Below are 16283 nucleotides of genomic sequence, written 5' to 3'. Positions count from 1 at the left end.
AGAGAGAGAGAGAGAGAGAGAGAGAGAGAGAGAGAGAGAGAGAGAGAGAGAGAGAGAAGATAAAAAGAAAGGAAGTATTCTTATTGTTTGAGTATTATTTTTTTGTAATTATATTTTTTTTCCAAGGCAGGGTTTCTCTGTGTTGCTTTGGAGCCTGTCCTGGAACTCACTCTGTAGACCAGGCTGGCCTCAAACTCACAGAGATCAGTCTGCCTCTGCCTCTGCCTCCCAAGAGCTGGGATTAAAGGCCTGCGCCGCCACCAGCACTGCCTGGTTCTTTTTAATCTTGTTACAACTCTTCAGTTATCTGAATTTTCTGTACCCTCTTTCTCCCCTCCCCTCCCTTCCCCTTCCTTCCCCTCCCCTCCCCTCCTCTCCTCTCCTTTCTTTTTTTGTTTTTCAAGACAGGGTTTGTGTATGGGTGCACACAAGTGTAGGAAGGGAGATCCTGCTGTTGGAGTTACAGGCAGCTCTGAGCGCCAGATGTGGCCGCAGGAACTAACCCGAGGCCCACAGCAAGAGTAGTAAAGAGGAGTGCTCGCTTTAGCGCTGAATAGAGCTCTCTCCGGCCTCGTGCCTTTGATAGGCTTTCGTTTTTGGCTGAACCATTATTTTGCAACATAACAAATGGTCTTATTTTTTTTTCTAGATCAAGATTTCCTTTTATTTTAAAAAGTTCCTAAAAGTATGCCGTAAAAATTTCAAAATGGTACAAGATATCCTGGATGTCATCACGCTGACTTCTTGGTTACTTTTTCCGCTGCTCTGTCTTAAACAGATCTCTCAGCACAATCTGTTTTCTCAAGAACACCCAGCTCAGCCTCACACGCCACGTGGCAGCTTCACGTCCGCCTGGTAAAAGTGACTCTTTAAAAAAATGCAGAGCCTCCCATGTCCTTTCGCCATCATTCTGGTAAACGCATACTGTTTAATAACATAAATATTTGACTCCGGCCAGACAGATGGCTCAGTGTGTAAGGTCTCTTCCCAGAGCCCGCAGCACTGTGGGAGAGAGCCACTGAGAGCCCCCTACATACACAAAGTCGTCCTGTGACCTGCACATGTGTGCCATGGCATGTGCACCCACCCACACATACATCATACCTACAAACAATAATAATAGAAATTTAAAAATGTAATTAAAATAATGAAAGTGTAAAATTGAACATGAAGCTTAAAGTTCACTGAGATATATAGATTATATAGATATATAGATTTGGTTAATTTTGGGTATAATATTTTTAGTGCAAGTTTTTGATAATAAAGTTTATAAAATATGTTTAAAGAATGTAATTTCTGCTGGGTGGTGGTGGTCTTTAATCACAGCACTCAGGAGGCAGAAACAGGCAGAACTCTGTGAGTTCAAGGCTAGCCTGGTCTACAGAACAAGTTCTAGGACAGGCTCCATAGCTACTGAGAAACCCTGTCTCGAAAAACAAAAAACAAAAAATGAAACAAAAAAAGAATGTAATTTCTATAGCTGGTATGGCGGCACAGACCTGTAATCCCAGCACTCCAGGGGCTGATGTAGAAGGATAGGTAGTCCAGACAAGCCCACCACATGGGCAGATACTACTTAAGAAAAAAGGGTAATTTTCTTTTTTTCATATTTTCCAATACCATTTAAAAATTATTTCTCAAAAAATTATTTCTCATTTATACTCCAGTTGGTTTGCAGAAAAGGTCTTTATTAAAGCTTTCTCTTTTGAATTATGCTAATTGAAAGGTGTCCTAAAGTAATTGTGCCTGAAAAAAATTAGATGTGGAATAAAACTTATGTATGAACACAAATGATTAGGATGAGTTTTTAGTGAGTGCAGTAACTTTCATCACCCATTTATGTGGAAGTGCTTTAGTTGATACTATTTGACACTTAGCAAAAAATTAATGTTGAACTGAAGTGTCAGAGCAAGAACTAAGTTCAGTTTGAAAGGTCACTGGGGGTATTTCAGAACAACTCCGACGTCACCAGTGAGCAAGCAGAGGTGGCTTAGATGACCTTCTGGACTTCTATGGCAAGACACCCACTCGAGGCTGCCAGTTCTCACCATTATATAATGCTCCCTTCACCAGTGACTTTCCTTAAAAATCATGTATGTAGCAGGCCACAGCACATAATAATATGCATGAAAGGTGCACAGAGAATTCCATATTTCCACCTATAAATCCTGGTTGCTATGTAAACTGGTGCCTGAGGTTACATGAGCCTGGGTTCTCCCTGCTTATGAATAAAATGACAAGACCCTGGTGGCTCCCTCACAATAGGGAGATAAAGAAATACATCAATATGCTATTTCATTCCCAAATAAATAAAAAAAAATCTATGTTACAAACGTATACAACACAATAAATTAAAAAAAAAAATCAAACAGCATTCAGAACATTATATAGCCGGGCAGTGGTGGCACACTTCATTCTCAGCAGGCTAGAGGAGGGGGTGTGGGGGAGCAGAGGCAGGCAGATCTCTGAGTCTGAGGTCAGTCTGGTCTACGAAGTAAGTTCCAGGACAGCCAGGGTTACACAGAGAAACCCTGTCTCAAAAAAAACCAAAAAACGAACACAAAACCACTTCTTCTGCAGGTACATGTACCCAGAAAATGGTCCGGTAGCACCCGCGGTGAGTTATAAACCCTGCTCTCTTCTGATCCAGGATGCGGTGAGCACCACTTGGGTGTGTTCCAAGGAGGGATGAGGAGGGAGTTTGTATTCTAGATGCTCCTGTGTGTTAGATTTTACTCTTCCCCTCTCAGGCCCTCCCTTCCCCTCCCTCCCCTTCCACCCTCCTCTCTAAGTTTGGATTGAAACCACAGGGCTGATTGTGGAGGCAGCTGTCTGTGGGGCATCTTACTCTCCCCAGTTATGAGAGCTGATGCCTCCCAACAAATCTCTTTGGAGACTCCCCGATGTCTCCTTTTGGTGGGTTACTCTGGAGAGCCCCAACACATCCCCTCTCTTCAGAATATTTGGTCCTAGCCTGCAGAAAGGATGAAGGACAGAGACATTCAAGTGATGTAACCGAGACCCAGAAGTACAAGGTCAGAGGTCAGTTACCCATTGGACTTATGTACTCATGGATTTCTAGTACCTGGAGAGGCACTGTAGTAACCTCAGCCAAGGTCCAGGTGGCTAGTCAAGAGGTAAGGGGAAACGAGGACGGGAGAGAGGGGCAACACCTGGCTAAAGAAAGGGCCTGCTGGGGACAACTAGATGGTCACATTATAGGACTCAGAATGAGGAGGTGGTATGAAGCCTATTCCCGGGCATAACGGTGCCAATATTAGGGAACTATAGAACTGGGAGGTAATTTGCTCTCCCTGCAGCTTTGATAACGGGTTCACTGAAAGACTAATTGCTTAGGGGGGGCTGTGGAGGGGAGGATGCCAGGGGCTTGGTCTGAGGACCACAGCTGAGCAGAATGGGGACCAAACAGAAATCTTGAAATTTCTCTGGCGAAGGGAGATAGAGCTCTATCTAGATGCATGATGTCCAGGACTTCTGCTGAGCATATCAGAGACCAGATAATAAATGCTGACTCGCTTGGGCTTCAAGTGGAGCTCAGAGTTACCATGGATGCTTAGCTCGTACAAGGCTCTAGATTCAGTTTCCAGCAAAAGAAAAACAAGATCAAAGCAAAGCAACAGCAAAGCTGAAATTCCCTTCAAGGGGAAGCCCAAAGCCACTCACAGGCAGCCTGCTGTGGATGAGATTGTCACCCTTGAAAGTGACCAGCAGACATCTGGGGTCACACAGTCATTGCCTCAGATCTTCTCCAAGGTAAAGACAGAACATTTCATTTGTTTCATACGTGGAAATGAAACCCCACATCTGTGTCCATCCCTCCTGCCTTGCCCCCCCCCCCCCATTTTTTTTTTCTTTTTTTGAGACAGGACCTTATGTAGCCAATATTGGCCTCAGGCTTCTCCATAGCTGAGGGTGACCTTGGATTTCTGATCCCTTGCTTCTACTTCTTGAGAGCTGGGCTTACGGGGTGCACAACCACACCTGCTTATTTATGCTGGGAATGGAACCCAGGGCTTTGCGCATGCTAGCCTAGCCCTCTCCTGAGCCACACCTCAACCCTAAAATAGCACTTTCGATGATTTCTGTGGAATATTGTTGGCCAGCTTCTGATGTCAAGGTCCTTGTTGTTGCTTATGATTTTTTTTTTGTAGGTTACAAGCTTCCAGTGAGGGAGACGGGCCATTGTCTGTCGAACCTCAGAGTACTTTGTTCTATAACACTGGAACATTAATTTCTCTCTCGCTCAAGCTTCATAACACTTCTCTCTAGGTGTGTCTGTTTCCCCGATGCCCTATTTCCCCTACATCTAAGGATCCCGGGAGTGGGCTATTTCTCCTAGCTGGATCTATTTCTAATCACACAGGGCTGGCAGAGTTGGTGAAATATTGCTAGAACAGTATTGAGATATAAATCTCACTCTCTGTTGGCAAGTGTACGGGTCAATCATTCGCTATTGCTTGACTACACATTGACGGTTTACTATCGACCGGAGGTCACTTGGTTCTGTCCGGCCTAGAGCTCTTAGCACCGTATGTGACTTTGGCCTGACTACATTGGCTGCTAGAGGAGGTGGTGTTCTGGGATCTGCCCATACAAGGGTCAGGTTGTTCATAACTCATTCTTACCTCAGTACTGACTGCGTTAAGAATTTTTGTTTGCTTTCTTTCCAACAGTGCCACCTTGACCTCTGGCTGGAAGGTGTTGAGGCCTTCCTTTCTGACTGCCATTGCTCAGTGTTTTCTCATAAACTGTGAATAAGAGCCGTTCTGTACATAGATCTAACTTTACACATACTTACTAAGCTCTGAATTGCCAGTTCTGAGATTCTGATTTCCCTTCTTAAAAAAATCCTTTCTGGGAGCTAAGGATGTAACTCAGTTGTTAGCGTCCTTGCCTAGCATGCATATTCAACCCAGGGTTGAATCCCAGCACTTGGCAAAGCAAGCAAGGGAATCAGAAGTCAAAGTCACCCCTGGCTGTGTTTGGAGTCCTGTAGCAGCATGGACCGTGTCTAAGAAAAACATGACTTCGTCTCCTTTACAGGGGGAGAGAGTTTAGGTCAAATTCCCTTCCTTAGAGACAGGAGGGAGGGTGATCTGACATTTGCTTCCTTTTGTGTTGGAATTATGGGAGGCATGAGGTCTCCCTCACTGTGGAACGCGGCTGCTTTCTCTGTGACCAAACCTGTTTTTCCTGTGACCAAACCTGGGCAGATGGCGTGGACACGTCAGCTGCTTTCCTTTGGGCATTCAGAACCCCACGAGAAGCTGAGTTAATTTAGGGTGGAAGCTCCACTGGTTGTACGGAATGCAGACCTCACTGGGTGAGGAATTAACTGGCTTCAGGAATGACCACACAAGCAGTCATTAGAGAGTGGACCAAGGAATAGGGCAGAACAGTGGAGTCTCATTTAACCTACAGTGAGGGACTGAAGAGATGGCTCAATGGTTTAGAGCATGTACTGCTCTCGTAGAGGACCCTGGTTTAGTTCCAGCACCCATGTCCAGCAGTTTACAACTGCCTACAGCTGCAGTTCCAGGGGGATCTGATGACCTCTTCTGAGCTCCTCTGATGCTGCATTCACGGCTTATCTGCACCCAGCCCACATAATACTGTTAAAAATACAACTATAAAAACCTAATATACATGACCTAGTAATTCTACCCCTAGCCAAATACTCATGAGAAACAAAACATCCACCAAAAATGTATACAAGGACATAAACAGAAAAATTATTCATAATAGCTCAAGAATAGAAAAACTCAAATGTCTGTGAGTGAATGGAAGATGTGCTTTGTCCTTACGACAGAACACTCTTAAGCTGGCCACAAAGAACCGTTAGGTGGTATAATATGAATGAGCATCGAAAACATTATGCTACGTGGAAGAAGCTAGACACAAAAGTCACATATTATATAATTCTATTGAAATGGTTTGTCTCGAATCAGTGAACCCACAGAGACAGGAAACAGATTAGTAGCTGTTTAGGATGACAGAACTAAAGGGGGGGGGGAGAAGGAGGGGAACCACTAAGGCAGATACTTCTAAACCAGTGTTTTAGGGTGGGCGTGTGCTCACCCACAAGCACACCAGCAGAGGACAACCGTGGGAGTCAGTTCTCTCTTGACTCCCTGGGTCCTGGTGACGGGACTCAGGTTGCTAAGCTTGTGCCGTGAGCATTTACTGTTACAGTGTTTTATCCTGCGCCAGAAAGGGAACCAGTCCACCCACGGTTGTGGCTTCTGTGCTGGAGGCTTGGTCAGCTTCTTTTGCCTCTTCCTTTCCCGGCTCCCCACCCCCTCCTTTTCTCCTGTGATGCTGGGTTTGGCACCTGTAGGGAAGCACCCCACCGCTGAGCTCTGTTTCTTCCTAGCCACTTTGAAGGATTCCTATCTTTTGCTTCTCTCCTGAACCGTGCAAGCAAATGAAAAAAAAAAAAATACAGGAAAAGAGCTAGTGATAAGAAGCCGCAGGATGCTTTCTTTCTCAAGATACTGTGTCCAGTTACTGAAAGAAAAACATTTCAGTATAGAATATTTAGGAAGCAGAGAAGGGAAGTTCTGCTCCTCCTGCAGTACCAGCTTGGTGAGGTGGAGGCAGAAGGATGGAGAACTTGAGGACTAATAGTAACTAAATAGTAATTGTTCACCCCGAAACCAAAGCAGTCTGTCTCTGTCTCTCTCTGTCTCTGTCTCTCTCTCTGTCTCTCTCTCTCTCTCTCACACACACACACACACACACACACACACACACACACACACACACGGCTCTACTAGCTTGAACGTGCCAAAGTGAAGAAGTGTAGATCTTTTTCTTAATTGAATTTAACCAGGTCCTCTGACCTCCTTTCTGTGGATAGAAGGAAACCATTCCTTAGGACAAAGACTCACCGAAGGGTAGGGATCTTCCTGTTCTACCCTTTCTTTTTCTTCTGTTTCTTCTCATTCTTACCCACCCTGCACACTGCTGGCTTAGAGAAGGGATGACATTTACATGGTGCTGGACACATTGGCACACCCCTTTAATCCCAGCACTCAGGTGGATCTCTGGGAGTTTGAGGCTAGCCTGGTCTACAAAGAGTTTCAGCACAGCCAGGACTACATAGAGAGACCCTGTCTCCTCCCACCCCCAAAGTGCAGATGGTACCCCCAGCTTGATGGCCTTTAGGGGTTCTCAATTTCTCACAGGGAATATATATATATATATATTTTTGAGACAGGGTTGCATGTAGGCCAGGCTGGTCCTCACATTCAGTATGTAGCTGAGGATAATCTTAAACTATTTAATATCTGTTTTTATTTTGTTTTCTTTTTGTTTTTTTGTGATAGATTTCTGTGTTTAGCCCTGGCTGTCCTGGAACTCTCTCTGTAGACCAGGCTGTCCTGGAGCTCAGAGATCCACTGCCTCTGTCTCCCGAGTGCTAGGATTTTTCAATGCATGGATTAAATGGGATCAGCTCTGGGCTGGGGGTTTCCCTTGGCTTCCTTTAATGGGCTCAGCTAAGACTTCCCTCATTCCTCTGTCACACAAAGGCCCTGCAGTGTAACTGAATCCGTGGCTCTGTTCGCTTCGGAATGGGAAGTCATCCAAGCTTGCTCATTCATGGTTCTCTCTTCCTGAGCTGGAGAACTTCACAGAAGATGCTAAGAGCAATTGAAAAGTGAAAGGGAATGATGTCTTTCACCACACACATATGGACCACTTAAAGAATTCCAGAACAGGGGCTGGAGAGATGGCTCAGAGGATGGGAGCGCTGGCTGCTCTTCCAGAGGTCCTGAGTTCAATTCCCGGCAGCCACATGGTGGCTCACAACCATCTGTAATGAGGTCTGGTGCCCTCTTCTGGCCCACAGGGATACATGCAGACAGAATATTGTATATCTAATAAATAAATCTTAAAAAAAAAAAAAATTCCAGAACAGAGAAAGACACAAAGGAAGTGTGAAAAAAAAAAAAAGCCGGGCAGTGGTGGTGCATGCCTTTAATCCCAGCACTCGGGAGGCAGAGGCAGGCGGATCTCTGTGAGTTCGAGACCAGCCTGGTCTACAAGAGCTAGTTCCAGGACAGGCTCCAAAGCTACAGAGAAACCCTGTCTCGAAAAACCAAAAAAAAAAAAAAAAAAAAAAAAAAAAAAAAAAAAAAGGAAGTGTGGGCTGTGGTGTCTGTTCTGGGGTGCTCTTCACAAGTTCACAGTTAAATGACTGTCCCTTTAGAATGCCACACCGAGCTGACCCTCTCATAGACTTTCCTGGTGAGAGACCCCTACAGAACATCCCACAAAATATGTCGACCAGGCTGGCCTTGAACCCACAGACATTCGCCGGCCTCTGTCTCCCCAGTGTTAGGATTAAGGGTGTGTGCCAACAATCCCAGTGAGGTGCATTTACTTTAGATCTAAAGGAAATACTTACAGGGCTGGAGAGAGCTCAGATGTGAAGGGGCTGGTTGACAAGTCTGGCGACGTGGAGGAGCCACGTGGAGGAGAGAGGACTGACTACCGAAAGTTCTCTCTCCCACAGGCATTCACACTCCCCAGACAGTGCAAGGAAACTACCAGAGGGCAAATTGACAAGTGGAGGTGACAAAAACAGACTGAGGGATTTAACTAAAGACGAAAGCAATTCCAACGTGCGTGACAACACGGATGAACCCTGGGGATTAACCGTTCCGGAAGGACAGATTCTACATGGTCCCACTCAATAGAGAGGGACCTAGGGAGGTCAGAGGCAGAGGGAGTAGGTGGGACAGAATGGTGGTTTCCAGAGCTTAGGGAAGGGAAATGATTAATCACAGTTAGTGATTAATGTATATGGGGTATGTTATCAGTTAGGCAAGGCGGAAAGTTGGAAGTGGATGGTAAAAGTGTGCAGCAATGTGGCTATACCTAACATTATTTAACTGTACCCTTGACAATGGTGGAGCCAGAAAGACAGCTTGGTGGTTAGGAGCTCTGCTTGCTCTTTCAGAAGACAAGCACCCGCATTGGGTGGCTCACCAACACCTGTCGCCCCAACTCCAGGGAATTTGCCGCCTTCTTCTGGCCTCCTCAAGCACCTGCACACATGTGGCATATACCCACAGACACATACACGTTAAAAATAAACTTAAAAAGAGAAAAGAAGGGGCTGGAGAGATGGCTGAGGTTTAGAGCACTTGCTGCTCTCGCAGAAGACGCAGGTTCAGTTCCCAGCACCTATGTGGTGACTCACAACCACCTGTAACTCTACTTCCGGGGGATTGGATACCCTCTTTTGATCCCTGTGGGTACCAGGCATGCACATGGTACACACACATATTACAGGCTGGGTTTGGATTAGAGTCTAGTGCAGACCTGATTATTAGCGATGTGTTTATTTTTTCTGAGAAAAGTAACTGAGCCTTCTGTCTCGTCTAAGCATATTAGATTTCAGGAAACAAAACCAAGCCAGGCTTTGTGTGTGGAGATGCTATTATTTCATTTTAAAGATTTATTTGCTGATTTTAAATATGAGCACAAGAGTGCACGGAAGCGCAGGGTGGTGGTGGCGCATGCCTTTAATCCCAGCACTCGGGAGGCAGAGGCAGGCGGGTCTCTGTGAGTTCGAGACCAGCCTGGTCTACAAAGGGAGTTCCAGGACAGGCTCCAAAGCTACAGAGAAACCCTGTCTAAACCCCCCCCCCCCCAAAAAAAAAGAGTGCATGGAAGCCAGAGTTGTCGGATTCTGTAGATCTGGAGTTATAGGCTGTTGTGGGGTACCTATTATGGGTGCTGGCAACTAAACTCGGGTCCTCTAGAGGAACAACAGTATGTGCTTTAACCACTGAGCTATCTCTACACCCTATTATTACCCGCCCCCCCCAAGACAGGGTTTTTCTGTTTAGCAGTCCTGATTGCTCTGGAACTCACTCCGTAGACCAGGCTGACCTCAAACTCACAGAGATCCGCCTGCCTCTGCCTCCCGAGTGACAACATTAAAGGCATGCGCCACCACACCCGGCTATAGTTTTATACATGTGTCTTGGAGTATTTTCTCAGCAAATTTAAAAAAGCAATTTAAACAAGGTATGTTTAAATTGATTGTCAGCCTTTTGGTTGTAGGTTAGGAACAGCAAAAAGGAAAAGAAAAAAAATCAAGAATAATTGTTTTTCAGTAAACATCCTTTTTGTAGACAAAGCAGTGTAGTGTAGTGAGGTGACTAGCACATTCCCTTTGGAAATGGGAGCCAGGGCCTCGTGATGCTTGTCGTGACGCTTGTTGATCTGAGAGCCCCGGTGAACCAGTTGGGGACTGGGTGGTGCTGGTGACTGCGGATATCAGCACCTAGGATGCCAGCTGTTCCCAGTCTTCCAGGCTCATTTCCAGCTGCAGAGAATTCCCCAGAAGATGACCAGGTCAAAAATGCAGGGAGGGGGAATTCCTTCGCAGGATTTCGGGGAAGAGAAGCATTCCGTTCTCTTAACAAGTCTCACTTGTTGAATTTCCTCCTTCCTCTGACTCAGAACTGCAGCAGCAGATCGGAACTCGATGGCTATTCTTAAAGCTGTTTGTGGGTTACGTTTATTTTTGGATTCCGGGCAAACTACAAAGCATAGTTTGGAAATGTTAAAAAAAAAAAAAAGGTCATGATGTAATTTTTATACCGTTATTTAACCCAAAGACCGTGGCCTGAAGGAAGCGGAGCAGAGCGAGGGTGAAACGTTATTTCTGAAGCTGTCTGTGATGGTACGCGCTGTCATCCCCAGCTTTTCGGGAGCTGAGGAAGGAGGACGGCCCTGGGTTTCAGGACAACATAGAATACATGATATCGGGCCACTATAGACTACAGCCTCCCAAACAATAACAATTACCACGGCAACAAAAACAGACCCCTCCTCTGGATAACAAACACATAAACAATTTCTTTGCTGAGGGTTCTCATGGATGTCTGCGATCCCCAGTGTAAGGCAGAGAAATATGGCTGTGAGGTAAGGCCAAACCAGACCGCAAAATGAAGCCGTGTTCCACTAAGTAAAGACAGATGATAGACAGACAGACAGCAATTAGATCTCCTAATTACCTCTCCCCTCAGTGCCTGTGGGTTGTGGCTGAGTTCAACTCCTGCAGTCATTGTTTTCTCAGAAGCACTGTGTACACACTGAAGGAATCTATCTCACCCACAGAAAAGAACGGAAAAACGCCAAGAAGATTGTTCTGCCCTCCACGAGCCAGAAATAATCTTTCTGGAGTTATGGTGGATGTTTGAGTGCATTTACCTTTAGTGCTTGACGGAAACAGTAATTTCTGCGTGAAACGTGTAATTTGGACACTTAGCGCGCTAAATGCTAAGTAGACGTCGCGTTCAAGAGCGCACCATTTAGAGCCGGAGACTATTTTAGCAGTCTGTAAGTTGCCTGACGCCTGGGAGCTCAGTGGCGCTGACAAGCTTGGGGGCGGGAGTGAGTCATCAGGTGGGTGACTCACGCGGTTGCCTAGGAGGCGTCCAGGGCAGGCGTTTGCCGTTCCCAGGCGTGATGATGATCTCTGGCGGAGATCGTCTAGTGCCGCCCACATTTCGTTCTCTTCCTGCTCATTGGCTAGACATGTTGTCACCCAACTGAGAGGAGACATTCTTATTATCGTTTGGGGGCAAATAGATGACTAATTTTGGCCATCGAGACGTAAATAGGGTGTAGGCAGCCCTCTGGAAGTATTCTTTTTCCCTAGCTCTTCTGAGATAGATACAGTGATAATGGTCAGACTCCTTGTCCACCTTGGGCCATGAGGATGAGCAACCACTAGCATGACTGAGCGGAAGGAGTCCTGGCCCCTGACAACGGGTGGAAACCCTATCCTAACCTAGTGTGCTTATTCCTGAATTTTATTTATTTATTTTTAAACTGTGTGTGCATGTGTGCATGAGTGCGGGTGCACGAGGCGTCTAGACGGCGTCAGATGCCCTGATCTAGATGTTAAGCAGACTGTACGTTAGAGTCGTAGAGATCTGTGGGCCACCTGGCATGGGTGCTGGGAACAGGACCTGGGTTCTCTGCAAGATCAGTGCTCATGAGCAGTTTCTCCAGACCCTGAATTTATTTTATATGAAAACGATTTTTTTTAGTTAAAGAAAAAATTTATTTTATGTGCGTGATTTTTTGTCTACATGTATGATTGCATACCATGTGTGTGCCTAGTGCCTGAGGAGACCAGAAGAGGGTTTCAGATCCCCTCAAGCCGGAGTTATAGACAGTGGTTCCCTGCTATGTGGTTGCTGGGAACCAAACTTGGGTCCCCTGCAAGAGCAGCAAGTGCTCTTAACCACTGAGCCATCTCTACCCTTGTATCTCTGCATGTTTATTCTGTCTCTGTCTTTCTCTACTTCTCCCCGCCTCTCCCCCATCACTTCTTGTTTCCTGTTGATACAGGGTATTACTATGTAGCCCAGGCTAGTCCCAAACTCAGAATCCTTTTCCCTGAGCAACCCAGGTACTGCAATTATAGGTGTGAACCACCACGTCTGGCTTTCATTTTCAGTCTTGGTGAGCGGTGGGTTCTGATGTTTCTTCTTACCTGTGTGGGGAGTTGTTGACTCACCCCTGGGAAAGCAGAAGGGCATGAGCTCATCCTGGAGGACAGAGCCAGGAACCTCCTGGCCTTGAATTTGCATCTTCACGTCTCTTCTTGCCGTGGGCTCTCTTCTGGGACCAGCGTTTTTTTGGGATTTAACTTTGAGCAAGGCTCTGAAGAGTTACTCCTTTCTCTGTGTCTCCAAGTGTGGAATGAGGCAAATTGTCCCTCCAGTCTTTCTTTTTTATTTATTTATTTATTTATTTTTATTTATTATCTATACAATATTCTGTGTGTGTGTATGTCTGCAGGCCAGAAGAGGGCACCAGACCCCATTACAGATGGTTGTGAGCCACCATGTGGTTGCCGGGAATTGAACTCAGGACCTTTGGAAGAGCAGGCAGTGCTCTTAACCACTGAGCCGTCTCTCCAGCCCTGGCCAGGGAAGACAGCATGAAGAATGGCGGATGATGAAGGCCTCCACTCAGGGCTTCCCTCCCAGCTGGCTCCACTGTGTACCTACAGGACTAGGCACGTTGTGTGCCAGAGGTCAATACTGGCTTTGTAACACTGATGCTTCATTTATCTTTTCTAAAATGTTCGAGAAGGGCTGTTTTATTATTAAACAAATAAATTTATTTTTTATTATTCATTTATTAAACCTAGTACACAAAAGAATGGACTTCATGATGACATTTTCAACAGATGAAGCTCTCTCTCTCTCTCTCTCTCTCTCTCTCTCTCTCTCTCTCTCTCTCTGTTTTCTGAGACAGGGTCTCACTACATATCTCTGGCTGCCCTGGAACTCACTCTGTAGACCATTATGCCTGACTTTTCCACATCTTCTGGAGGCACTAACAGGATGTGAGTGGGGTCCTCTGATGTGCTTTTGGGTAGGCAGAAGCTTTGGAGACTCTTCTTAGGGACAGTGGCAGGATTAGCTTTTGTCAGCCTGATACAAACTGGAGCTGCCTGGGAAGAAGGAAAGAAAGTAATTAACCTAGTACTTATCTTACTAACTAACATCTCAATTGAGGAATACCTCCATTAGATTGTCCTGTGGGCAAGTTTGTGGGGCCTTTCCTTTTTCTTTTTTTTTTTTTTTTTTGGAGATAGGAGCTCACTATGAAGCTAGGGCTGGCCTTGAGCTCACTCTGTAGCTGAGGCTAGACTGATTTGCCTTCACCCACTTTTTTTTTTTTTTTTTTTTTTTTTTTTTTTTTTGGTTTTTTGAGACAGGGTTTCTCTGTGGCTTTGGAGCCTGTCCTGGAACTCGCTCTGTAGACCAGGCTGGTCTCGAACTCACAGAGATCCGCCTGCCTCTGCCTCCCGAGTGCTGGGATTAAAGGCTTACGCCACCATCGCCAGGCTGCCTTCACCCACTTCTTATAACCAGGCTTCTACCTCCCCCTCCCCGCCTCTCCAAAGAGTATCCACTTCACACAGAGGCATTTGTGTTTGTGGCAAAAATTATCATAGGATCTGAAAACCTTGTTGAAAAAGTATTTACCTAAGGACTTTCCTGTTCATTAAGAACCTAGAGCCTGGCAGTGTTGGCGCATGCCTTTAATCCCAGCACTCGGGAGACAGAGGCAGGAGGATCTCTGTGAGTTTGAGGCCAGCCTGGTCTACAAGAGCTAGTTCCAGGATAGCTTCAAAAGCTACAGAGAAACCCTGTCTCAAAAAAGGGGGAAAAAAAAGAAAAAAAAAAAACAAACAAACCTGGGATACGCTGAGAACTCTGATTGGTTTTGAGATGTATTACAGACATTTGGTAACTTTTCTTTTTGTCTAAAAGTTCCCACTGGGGAAGCCACTGTTTTCTCCAGGGCCATTGGGAAAAGACTGTGACTCACCCTCTACTGTGGAGGCAGGTCCTGCACACTGACTTCGCTGGGGCCCTTCTAGCCCACCTTTACTCTAAGGGAAGACAGTCCACTAGCAATATTTTCCATGTCCCCTCACAACTAGGGTTCTTAGGTTCCAACAAGAATAATCAAACATCCTGTTTCCCCAGCACAGTGAGCCTTTTTCTTCATAGCAAGGCATCATTAAATGTCCTTACTCTCTGGCTTCTGGTAGAGACTTTGGATTCCTTTCGTTGAAGGGCTGTTTTGTCAAGGCGGTGGGTATTGGTTCTGCTGGGGCAGCCACAGGCTTTCTGATATGCTTCAGGGTTTGGTGGCTGGTGACGGTGGCAATGAAGCCTGACTAGTTCCATGGAATAGCTGGGTGTTCACCCAGGAGGTTTCGCACCTGGCTGTGGACCGTCTAAATCCATTCCCTGGTCTAATGACGCTATGTTTCCAAGGATGTTTACCATTCTGTAAGAAGATTTATTTTATGTGTACGAGTGTTTTGCCCGTATGTGTGACTGTACACCACGTGCATACCTGGAGCCTAGGGAGGTCAGAAGCTGCCCCAGAACTGAAGTTATAGATGACTGTGAACCATCATGTGGGTGTTGTAACAAAATTCAGGTCTACTGCAAGGGCAACAGTGCTCTTAACGGCTGAACCATCTCTCTAGATATACATTAGCACATTTAAAGATCTCTGATTAGCTCTGACTAGTGACTTTTTTTTTCCATTTTTTTTTTTTTTGAGAAAGACTCTCATGTGACCTGCACTGGGCTTGAACTTACTACATAGCTGAGCACGACCCTGAACTTCTGTTCCTTCTGTGTGTATTTCCCCGAGTGCCGAGATTACAGTGTAATCCATGCCTAGTGTATGCCGCTCTGGGGCTGGAACTCAGCTCTCTGTATGCCAAGCAAGCGCTGCACCAGATGAACGATGTCCCCAGTCCTCAGTGACGTATTATTTAATTTCAGTGCTCTGTGATTTATAAAATAATGAGCTGGGTGGTGAATGATGCCGTCTTAGCTTCAGTGACAAGCAGCATCTCCTTGAGTTCTGCCGTAACAAAATGCCACAAACTGGGTGGCTTAAATAGCAAAAAAATATTACGTATTATCGGAATCTAAAATATAAGATGAAGCTTCCGTATGATTCTGTCTCTGGTGAGGACCCTTTTTCTGGCTCACTGATGGCCTTTCCTTGCAACATCTGGAAGAGGTCTCCTTCTCTTCCTCTCTCTCCCTCTGTGTGTGGCAAGGTTTTACAGGGTTTCTCATGCTATGTGAATGCAGCCATGACGCAGGTAAGGTGTGCAGCATGTGAATTTTGGGCACACGCAATCAGTCTCTTTGACCGTGCAGCTCTGTGTTTGAAATCATAGGATACAAACAAAACAGAAACCAAAGGTGATTGAGATCACCATGGCTGAACACTAGGCCCCTTTATCCTCTTCAGAATTCTACCTGGTTTTCAAAAGGATACTATGTAAATCAGGGCTCTCTGCCAGAGAAGGTGAGGTAATTTGTAATGCCTGACAGTCTTTTTTTTTTAATTAATTTATTTTTATTTTATTGGTGTGTAGGCGGAGTTTTAGGGGGCCACTTCCAAATTACCACACAGAGTTTTTTATTAATTGTAAATGTTTGACTATACATGAGGGTTGTTACTGGCTAACTATTACATTTAAATTTACCTATTTCTGTTAATCTATGTATTGCCCTGAGGCACATGGCTTTACCTGTCTTCTGGTATATCTTGCTTCCTGGGTAGCTGGCTGCTGTCTCTTCTGACTCTGCTCTCTTTCCCCCAGCATTCTCATTCAAATGGTCTCACATAAATACTTTTTGTCTGGCTACCAGCCAATCAGGGTTTTATTCACA

General features: G+C 45.6%; 1 long non-coding RNA gene across 1 annotated transcript; it reads left to right on the top strand.

Annotated features, from left to right (window-relative positions):
* The first annotated feature begins 3131 nt into the window (after positions 1-3131).
* Positions 3132-13144, top strand: LOC126499236 (uncharacterized). Its single transcript, XR_007591028.1, has 3 exons — positions 3132-3774; positions 11161-11382; positions 12856-13144. It is a non-coding gene; the product is annotated as an uncharacterized lncRNA (long non-coding RNA).
* The last annotated feature ends 3139 nt before the right edge of the window (positions 13145-16283 follow it).

Source organism: Alexandromys fortis, unplaced genomic scaffold (genome assembly GCF_014885135.2).
Source record: "Alexandromys fortis isolate MF-2015 unplaced genomic scaffold, M_Fortis_MF-2015_v1.1 scaffold_15, whole genome shotgun sequence".
Taxonomy (NCBI): Eukaryota; Metazoa; Chordata; class Mammalia; order Rodentia; family Cricetidae; genus Alexandromys; species Alexandromys fortis.
This window is presented reverse-complemented; position numbering and strand designations above follow the sequence as displayed.